This window comes from Mytilus trossulus, chromosome 13, assembly GCF_036588685.1.
Source record: "Mytilus trossulus isolate FHL-02 chromosome 13, PNRI_Mtr1.1.1.hap1, whole genome shotgun sequence".
Classification (NCBI taxonomy): Eukaryota; Metazoa; Mollusca; class Bivalvia; order Mytilida; family Mytilidae; genus Mytilus; species Mytilus trossulus.
Window position 1 is genome coordinate 27,048,551 of NC_086385.1, and position 11,369 is coordinate 27,059,919.

Consider the following 11,369-nt stretch of genomic DNA (forward strand, 5'->3'; position numbering starts at 1 on the left):
TCAATATAATACTTTCATGCTGCAACACAAAACTTTTATCACTGATGGCGAAAAAAAAATTCCAAACCATGATAGATTTTATTTATATATCTTTATTGCAAAATTACACCCATGAGGGTCAAGCAATACAATGAAACAATAATTTTATACTATACAGTGCAATACAATGAAATACAATGTAATACAATGAAATACAAAATAATACAATACAATATATTGAATAATAGAACATTAGAGTTCAATTATAAATGTATGTAAAAAAAACACCATCATAACCTTGCCTGACACGGGTCTGACTCCCTCAGTTCTAAAGACTGTTTAATGAAGACTCCAATATGACAAACAAGTTCAGGAATGGGGTTTAGAATGTGTTTACGTTTATTTAATGCATCAAGATGCTGAAATAATGGTACATAGTCTTTTAGATAAGCAAAAAGATTAGAACGCAAAGATATGTTAATGTCACAATACAAAAAGAAATGATATTCATCATCTAGGACTTCACATTTTTTACATAATCTTTGTGCTCTTGGAATGTTTATGTACCTTCCTAATACAATGCCTAGGGAAATGATCTGTTACACCTCAATAATTTGTTTCCCTTGCTTTTGAGCATTTCTGAATCATTATACATGTACATGTACCGTAGAAGATGTAATAAACAGTTTTAATATCATCTCGTAAATGATAATTCTTTAAAATTAGCTCCTGTTTCCACGGAGTTTGAGTATAGTATACATGAATTTATATCCGTTTGATGTAGTCCTAGTGAGCTTCTACAAACATTTTATAGTCTACATAATATTTTCTGACCCAATATTTTAAAATATCCATATCTTTTTGCTTTCTAAATTTTTAGTCTTGCGTAATTTATTGCCAATATTTTGTTGGTAGAGTTCATAAGCCTAAGAAACTAATATGTTATATCTTTTGCTTGAAATTTTCATGTTTTATTTGATTTTCAGCTTTAAAAATAAATAAGATATCGGGTTTGAGATTCCAACTTGTCGGTGATTTTCTGAAAGAGGAGCGAAATATACCAAACATATAGATCGAAAATAAACTGACAACGTCATGCTAAAAAAGTAAAAGACAAACAGACAATTAATAGTACACAAGACACAACATAGAAAACTGAAGACTAAGAAACACGAACCACACCAAATACTGGGGGCGATCTCAAGTGCTCCGGAAGAGTAAGCAGATCCTGCTCCACATGTGGCATCCGCCGTGTTACTCATGTTATTATAAACCCCGATATAGCCGAAATCTGTAGGTCACATTCTTGAAAAGGGAAAGGGATAAATTGTACCTCACAACATAGAGATATCATCTGTAAAACGGTTATTTCATAAGGGAGCTACCATTTGATTTTTATGGGGGGCTAGGATGAAAAATTTTGTCCTGCCTTTTTATTTTCACTCTGTTCGGTCCTGCCTTTTTATTTTTCACTAGAGAGATGTTCGGTCCTGCCTTTTTATTTTTCACTCTGTTTGGTCCTGCCTTTTTTTTTTAGTTTATCATGACATTTTTTTACCTAAATTGGCGTCCTGACTATTTTTTTTTTTGCAAGTGTCTCATCCTGCCTTTTTTTTTTTACTCAAAACTCCTGTCCTGCCTATTTTTTTCAAATTTCATCCTAGCCCCCCCCCCCCCCCCCCCCCCATAAAAATCAAATGGTAGCTCCCTAACCATGGTGAGAAAACAGTAGTTTAATGACTAGTATAATTTACATAGTGTACATGCATATATACAAAATCGTCTGCATAAATAATTTATATTTTTTTCAAATTGAAATTTATCGTTAAAAATGCGTATATTTCGTAATTATATATTTCGTCTGCGTACACACAATCGTGATACGCTTTAATAAGACCATCCTAATCAGAGTGTCTTTTTTCCGGTTAGCCGATAAATACTTAGAATTTAATTTAGAATAATGTTGGCCATCCTGGTCAAATGTTGACATCAGTAGTAGTAAACACATGTTTCTTTTCCAAGAAGGTATAAGTTCTTCGCAGTATCATAAATTTAAGTCAGCTTTTGCAGCGAAATTTCTTTGTCCTATCTTTTGGCATTATGTTTTCTGGTCTGTGCCTCTCTTAGTTCGTTCGTTTGTTCGTCCGTCTGTCCGCTTCAGGTTATAAATTTTGGTCGAAGTAGTTTTTAATGAAGTTGAAGTCCAATCAAATAGGAATTAGTAATCATGCATGTTTCTTATGATGTGAACTTTCTAATTTTAATGCCAATTAATAATTTTTATCCTTTTTACGGTCCACTGCACATAGAAAATGATAGTGCAGATGGGGCACGTGTAAACTTTATATATTATCTCCCCCACCCTTTCCCGAAAACTACTGTCATTTTACAGTCAGTATAGCCGGGCAAATCAAAATGTTCGTATAATTTTTCTGAGGAACTACATGTACAATAGATTGTATATATTCATTTTTTTCTGCTTTCAGAATCTTTTTATTTGAACCCGTCCTGGTTTTCTTACTTCAATAAACATGAATAAACAATTTAATAATAAATGCTGAGTTCACACGTAATTCTAATTCGATTTGCATTAACTAATTATAATTATTTTAATTCGAATTTGAAACGTTTTACGTCCTAACGTCAATCCTAATTCGAATTACAATGCGAGTCAAATTCGCTTTACTGTCCAAATGACGTTAACTTTAAATTCGTATTGACAAAAACGTTTTCTAATTCGAATTGGGTAATTCGAAAAAGCCAATTCAAATTAAACAAGAACTATCTTTAAAAAAGATATCCGACATATTTAATTTTGAGTATATGTTTAAAACTATCAATAAATCTATTGCAAAAAAAAAAGTAACAAATATACATTTTCTACTGTTTACATTTAACTTAAATCATGGTTAACAAAGCTAGAAACTATTGGTAGTATAAGTAGTATCTTTCTGTTTGCATTCACCAAAACCCCGCGGAAATCTCACATGCGTAGGTGCGTTCTAAAAGTCGTATACGTTCGTACACCAAAGTTTACATTAAATATTATATAATTATATAATTGTCCAGAATAAACAGCTGTCATGGATGCAAAGAGCTATTGGAGAAACAATTATTTTAATAAAAATATAAATCTTTGTAAGATCTAGTTCAAATATTTATAGTTTTTCAATTGCTTTCCATCACGAAATAATTTTCGAGACGTTTTTTCAAACACAACCAAATCACCAAGCATGCATGACAGCATTTTGTCCAATCACAGAAAGGATTTTCGAGCATGCGTAGTCTGTTGCCATAGTGAAGCGTTAAGTTCAAAGTGCAACGCGGCAAACCGAAACTATACCGACTACGTCGGGAACAGAAGAGTTCGAATTCAATTCGCATTAAATGTTCGTGTGAACGAGGCATTATATACATAAAAGTCAGCCCGTGGAAAATCTTGGCCTCGCAGTTGCAACGAATACATCACAGTTATCCTTCTTCTTAATTGTTTTAAGTAAACTAGCTGGACCACTGTTGTCTACACGTCGGTGGGAGAATACATGTTTAGTTAACAAGTTAAGAGTGGTTATTCCCAAGGCAAGCCGGAAAAAACAATTTGACACATCTCGGCAGAGGGTATATATAGCGAAATCTGCTGGTCTAGGTTTGTCGATTGCAAGAAAGCAGCAGCTTTTATATTCCATGTTTTTATTCGTAATACATAACAATGCTTTTTAAATTGAGTTTTTATGGCAGCATCCCTGCAGTGGAGAAAACAGAGTAGCAAAAATGATCTCCCATGCATAAATCAATGTTATAGGAACTCTTCAATGTTTTGCAGTAAGTTCACAGCAAGGACACCTCTGAGAATGAGTTTCTGAAAAAATAATTCTCGAAAATTTTAAAATAAAAGAAACATATTTATTAATAGTGGATTGGGAAACAAGTTTTGCAACTTATGTAAATCCCTTTCCACTTTGCGGGTGCGAGTGCTGCTTTGTAGCGGCATTAGCCTATTCTTTTTTGAAATCTACAAGGGTGTCGTTAACGTGCAAGAGATATGGCTCCCAGTCTCTTAACACGGGTCAGCCATTGATCAACCCCTTCCGACGGACTATCATCGTTTCCTCATGACCATACTTGCAAATGGTGTCAAGGGAGAGCCGAAAATTAAGTCCCGGAAATTTTCATTCCAGACGGGAATCGAAGCAGGAAGTTAGTAGTCCGATGCACTAACCCCTACACCACGGCTTTCACCAAAAATTAAATAAAAACTGTCTTGCCATATTGAATTATAATTTCTTAAGTAATATAGCCATCAGTAATTGATTGATTGTGGTCAACGCTTTAAAGCACAATGAGTCAATTCATGTCGGTTAATTTATTGGTTGAGAAAGCCGGGTGACGCATTTATCGTTGGCGGGGCAGCAATGGTTAATTACAGGCCAACAAGTTGGCAAAAACAGTTGATGATTATGCAAATGATGTCATATTACCTTATATAAAATCTTGCATCTATAAGTATCCAAGAGTAGACATTGTATACATTTGATATTTACTAAATGAATTATTCAAATTAAGGCTGTGACAAGACAGAGGCAAAGTTCTTGTGCTAGACGGGAAGGTGTTGGTTCTGATAGAACACCAAGTTTCTTGCCGACAGAATTGCTTCTTTAGAGACTAATGAAAATGAGTATGTTACTCACGGTGAAAATATTCTTTGCAATTTCAATAAGGATACTTCCCATTTATCCTCTTGTAATCATGAAGAAGCAGATACACAAATGTTTGTCCGTGTTCGTGTTCATTGGCAATCTTAACACATCCTCTATTTGATATGATTAGGAAAATTGTTGTAAAAAGTAATTTTAGGTAGTACTTACACAGATGTAGTAGTATTAAAAAAAATGCAGCACTCTCAAAATTAGGTGGAACAAATTATGGATAGATATTGGAAGGAATAACGACTTTTGATGGCTTCCTGTACGTGACATATCTAATGGGTTTGGTCCTCGTGTAGTTGCTCTTCCTTTCGTCCATGCATTCAGTGGATGTGACACTTTGTCGGATTTTCTTGGGGAAGAGAAGAGGTCAGTTTGGCTGCCATGGGAAGTATTTCCAGATGTAATGAATATTTTTTTTCTCGCTTAAGTATTAAGACACAGACATGGACATCATCAAAGCATTTGTTTGCATCACGTAAGAGGCACAATGTGAATTGACTGCCAGGAAGCATTCCACCTCTAAGAGTTTGTTTTCCCGGAGCAATTCAAAAGAGAAACTATCAAAGAGAACATGTTTGGGCTTAACTTTATTCATTTATTCGACAGGTACATGTGCCAAGTCATGAACACTGGGGTTGGATTCCAGAAAACATCAATGACAGTTGAAAACCAAAAATGGACTTTTTGGTTGTCGTTTCATTCTCGTGTCAGAAACGTTTGCGATGCGGAGGCTAAAAATGCCGCTGTTGTTGGTATAGCTGTAAATGCTACCGCCCTGGCCTTCCTCGTTCGGGTTTTTGTATTGGCAACTGTCGGATAATTATGAAATAAGAACAAAGAAAATGATATCACTTGTAAAGTTGATTGTTTAAAAAAAAATCAATTAACGTTTTTGCCGCCATTTTGGAACAGGAAGTCACCCTTTTCTTCACTGTTTATGTGTTGTGTTGTCGTACTTTAGGATTTTTTATTTACGTTTTATCAAAACTTGCATTGAATTATACCTATAACACAGCTTTCAAGGATTTACGAAATGTAGCCAATTGGATATGACGCCATTTGCAAAATGAGCGGTGGCCATCTTGAAAAATGAAATTTTTATATGGCTATTAGCTGATTTATTTAAATATCATTTAGTCAACCTTTATACCAAATATCATGCTTGTATCACGATTTGCACAATTATTTCCATTAAATCTCCCACTAAAGGAAATCATGGTTATGATGTTTCATGATGAGAGAACAAATTGTTTGACAAAGATGTTAACATTCACAACCATGATTTTAAGGATCCTTATTTGAGACACATCATTACACGATAAATTGCTTCATAACGAGTGTGGTAAAAGTTGATTGATATGCAAGGCTTAGCCTATTCTGAACGCATTAATCTGCAAAGCGAGAACACTTTCAACTTTCATCAGGTAAGAGACGGTTAGCTTTTTTTCGAAAATCTATTATTTGTTTATAAAATTTCCGGATCGAATCCGATACCGATACCAAATTGAATACTATTTGTCACAAGTAATTTCCAGTAGAAGTTACAGGTTACATTCTGTAAATCCCTCCACTATATAAGGAGAACCTTGAATTCTACCAGTAGTTGTTTATTTCTAGGTTACAATTTACGGGTAGTACTACGGTTATTACGGAAAGTATTTATTTTACTTTATTGTTGTTTGTAACTGTTTTGTATTATTTTTGTTTTTATTTATTTTATTAAAAAGTTTGAATTTTGAAACTTATAGGTGTCAGTCGATCCCGGCCTGCCTCTACATTGCCAACAACGGCCGGCGGCTTGCCAGCGGCAATGCCAAATACCATCCAAGGCATTGTCCACGGCTAGTACCCCCATCAATATTGATCAAAGCTAGTTCCCACCTCAAAATGATAAGATTCCAGACTCAGCTCTCACAGATGTTGTTCGTTTGTCGAGAGCCTGAAGATCAAAGAACATCCAGCAGACCATGATCTAGTACACGAACAATCAACCTTAATATTTTGTTATAATAGTACCACTATCTATTTTGGTTAATTAGCTAAAAGATGATTTTAATATAAATTTAGATGTTAGTATAACTCGTCTGCATATAGCTCTTCATTCAAGATGATAGATTTTATGGTTAATTTCATAATGCTTCTATGTTCTGTCACATATATTTTCTTTTAAACAAAATTCGTTTGGTTATTTGTATCAGAATCTAATGCATTATGGGTAATATTTTCACAAGTGTACACCAAACCGTTGTGATTGGTTAAAAATGTTCCATACAATTGACTTACAACTAATGACGTAACGTTATTTTCATTTTGGTGTACGAACAATGAGATTACCCATAGTCCTTCAGATTCGGAAAAGGCGAAATTATTAGACAATCAGAAGAATGCAGATTTCAGTAACGGTTGATGTGTTAGACCACTTTCGAGTTCTATACTTCAAATTTTCCATGTTTCATATGTATATAAAATTCAGTCTGCCTGTCTGTCTGTTATGATTTATAACGAGTATGGTAGCTCATTAAATGCCGTGTTTTGACTCCGAAGTTTACCGAGTGTCACCTTATAGTAAACAAAAAACAAAAAAAGCATGAATATTGGGCACGTGTTTAGCATAAATGTTTCTTTTTGTAACTTCATTTGGGTGAAAAAGTTAATAAAATTAAGTTGTAAAGAGTATACTACCTTTTTGTATTGGTTTAATTTAGTAACCAACAACACACATTAAAGACTTATTAAGAATCAAATAAAGGGATCACTCTTCATCCTTTTTTTCAACACATAACTTCTTTCAACTTTATTTCTTGGATATTTGGTATATTTAAAGCTTTACCATGGTGAAGTTCAATTTTTTTTTCAAACTGTCATTAAAAGAGTAAGAGAGTACAACAAGTTGGCAGCAACACATACACGTTTATTCAGTTGGTTAATAAATGTATTACGAAATGGATGTTTAATAATGGCCCTGTTATATGTCCTCGGTCAGTAATAATGGCCTCGGATGTCTGTAATGGCCCTCGGCGTTGCTTCTGGACATATAACAGGGCCATTATAAAAACACACATTCATTAATACTATAATAGACTAAGTAATCTTTTTCTAAATGTGGACAAATTAAAGAATTTTCTTCAGAACAAAGTATAATTATTTACATAAGTTTAATAATAAAAACTATCCATCTTGTTATAAAAAAACATACAGTATGCATATTTTTTTTTATTTTAAGTTTCATATTTATTTTAAGAGTTGGGATGAAATTAAATGTCAACTACATGTATTTAATGATTCATTAAAAAACATCTAAAAATGTCATTGTAGAAATTGAATCCTTTATCAATTTGACATTTTTTTTCGCTAGTTATAAGCATTAATTCTAGGAAAAAAATGCGACATTCCATCGTGTAAAATTATTTATAAGAACATTGGTCTGGTTTGCTTGATTTGTTATTCAGTTTGTCATTTATACATGATGGTCTGGGTGGGGTTTCATGAGTAGATGATGAAGGTTTATATAAATTATGCAGAATACATGGCAAAAATATAAAAATAAAGAACATTAAAACAAGAATATAAAAAACTAGTGACATTGTGCATCAAACATCAAAACTAGAGAAAAAAAATATAAAGAAGAAAGAAAAAAATGGCTTAAAATTTTTTAAGAATATGGAATTGAAGGACCCCCTATATTGAGACCCTCAAAGATTTAATTAAAAACAATCAACATTCAGATAAAAAAAAATCGTGACGACAAGAAGAATACATTTGCACTGTAATCGTAGGCCTTAGAATATTAGATGTATTTAATAATATCAAAATGATATGTTATATTTTACAATGAAAGTGACACAATACCGAACTCAATACTGATCTAGTGGGATTAACACATGAATGCTTATTTTATGATATTAAAATGATATTTTGAATTTTACAATGAAAGTGATACAATAGCCAAAACAATACCGATCTAGCGGGATTAAACATAAAAGTTTATCCTTTCAAAAATATTGAATAATTTCGTGTTTACATCGTGTATTGATAAAAATCTGCCATGTTACCTTAGAAATCCATGTTACTAATTATTAAATGATTAATTAAAATAACCAATCAAACCTTAACTTAATCATCTGTTTTGAAAGTTATTCAATTGAAAGCTATTAGAGCAATATGAAAAACATATTGTTAAGAGATAATAAAGCATCGACAATGCCCTTTTATATTAGGTATTGTCGAATTTATCCAGTTTTAACTTCGAAAAACATGAAAATGCAATACGTAATGCATAATTAAAGAAAAGTGGCAATGAGAAGATTTTCAGATAGCGCATATGCTACAGTCTCCTGACAGTAACATGAGTATCACCGATACTGTATTTTATTAAAAAAGTAATTGTCAATACAAAATAATGATTCATTCGGAACTAAAACGTCCTTCTAAAAAGAGGAGGGGGGGTCTCTAAAGGCATAGTACTTGTAAGCATGATAGCTTTTCAAAATGTTTGGTTTTCAGTGCTATTTGTTGATGTAGTTAGGTGTTATCAATTTGTTCATGAACAAACTTAGCTTAAAATATTGATTGGTTATGGAATTCTTTTTTGCAATATTTGAGTTTTTAAAAAATGGCGGGAACAATGGGAAACAACCTAAGTAGTTCGAACATTTGACAAACATTCATAAACCTTACCTGAGTACACTGTTAACTTCATTCTTGATTCAGCCTTCCAACTAATCAAACAGTTCGAATTGTCAACACAATACATCCTAAGGGGAGTTAACTCTTTAAAGATCAACTGAACGTTTTAATCGCATACTAATAGTGAATAGAGAAATAAAGCTTCTCAATGATCAGAATAAGAGTTTGTCCTACTGTTAGTTATATCCAATGAATCTATTCCTGTAAATCGTTTGGTCTAAATGTCTTGAAAAAAGAGCCATGCTAACTGAATATTCTGAAAAATGGTTGAAAACATGAGCTTGTCGATTATTTTAACATGTTATAGATATAAAATTGATAAAAATAAAAACAAACAAACAAACAAACAAACAAACAAATGATGATGTTTCATGTCACGACAAAAGTGCTGAGTCCTTAAAGGGGATATTTTTTTCTTTATAAAAGTCTTAGCACAAAAATGATATTAAAAAAAACCGGAGCTTTTGACTGAAGTTAAGGACTTCAAATTTCTAGGGAATATTATTAACTACAGTATAGGGGAAATTTTACAAAAACTACTGAAGAGCTGTCTAAAAAAGGCATTAAAGTTTTATTTTTATTGAGAAAATATATGTCAAATTTTAATTTTGTTCCCACTAATTTGTCATGTAAATTATTTGATACTCTTATAAGTAAAATTGAGAATGGAAATGGGGAATGTGTCAAAGAGACAACAACCCGACCAAAATAAAAAAAAAAAAAAAAAAACACAACAGCAGAAGGTCACCAACAGGTCTTCAATGTAGCGAGAAATTCCCGCACCCGGAGGCGTCCTTCAGCTGGCCCCTAAACAAATATATACTAGTTCAGTGATAATGAACGCCATACTAATTTCCAAATTGTACACAAGAAACTAAAATTTAAATAATACAAGACTAACAAAGGCCAGAGGCTCCTGACTTGGGACAGGCGCAAAAATGCGGCGGGGTTAAACATGTTTGTGAGATCTCAACCCTCCCCCTATACCTCTAACCAGTGTAGAAAAGTAAAAGCATAACAATACGCACATTAAAATTCAGTTCAAGAGAAGTCCGAGTCTGATGTCAGAAGATGTAACCAAAGAAAATAAACAAAATGACAATAATACATAAATAACAACAGACTACTAGCAGTTAACTGACATGCCAGCTCCAGACTTCAATTAAACTGACTGAAAGATTATGATTTCATCATATGAACATCAGGCACAATCCTTCCCGTAAGGGGTTTAGTATCATACCATCATAACATATATGAGAAGAACATAACCCGTGTCATGCCAACAACTGTTTTTAGAATAAATGTGTTTAGTTCCGACGCAAAGACCTTATCAGTGACTCAATATTAACGCCAAAATATGCAATCTTTAATGACTTGACAACAGTATCGTAATTATATCCCTTCTTAATAAGTCTATTCAAAGGTTTTGTAAGTTTATGATGTGAATACTGACACCTTTGTGCTTTATAAAGAATATTTCCATAAAAAAGACCTATTTTGACATACAACTCTGAGATTTGGTTTATGGATAATTTTCAGTCAGCTTATAGAGCATCTAATAGAGCTGCAGTAAATAATACATTTTGTGATACTCTTGCATTAGCAGAAAAATATCCCTTTGAGAAGGTTCATTCTAAATTTTGTAAAGCAGTATTAGGACTGAAAAAGACAGGTAGATTTACTTTGGACTCCTATATAAAAACTCAAACACTCATGTATTTTTATAAAATAAATTGTAATGATATTAATCCCCTGGTTAAAGAATCTCTACAAACAAACATAAATTTACAATCAGAAGGAATTTATTCTTGGTATTCATTTGCAGATAAAAACTTTAAAGAAATGAAAATAAACCCAGAAAATTACTCTAATAATAATGTACCTTTTGAACAATCAAAAAACATGTTAAAATGTAATATAAAAAAGTGTGTTTCAGAGGAATATGAAAAAAATACTTTAATTAAACTTTCAAAAATGGATTCCTCATCCAAACTTTGT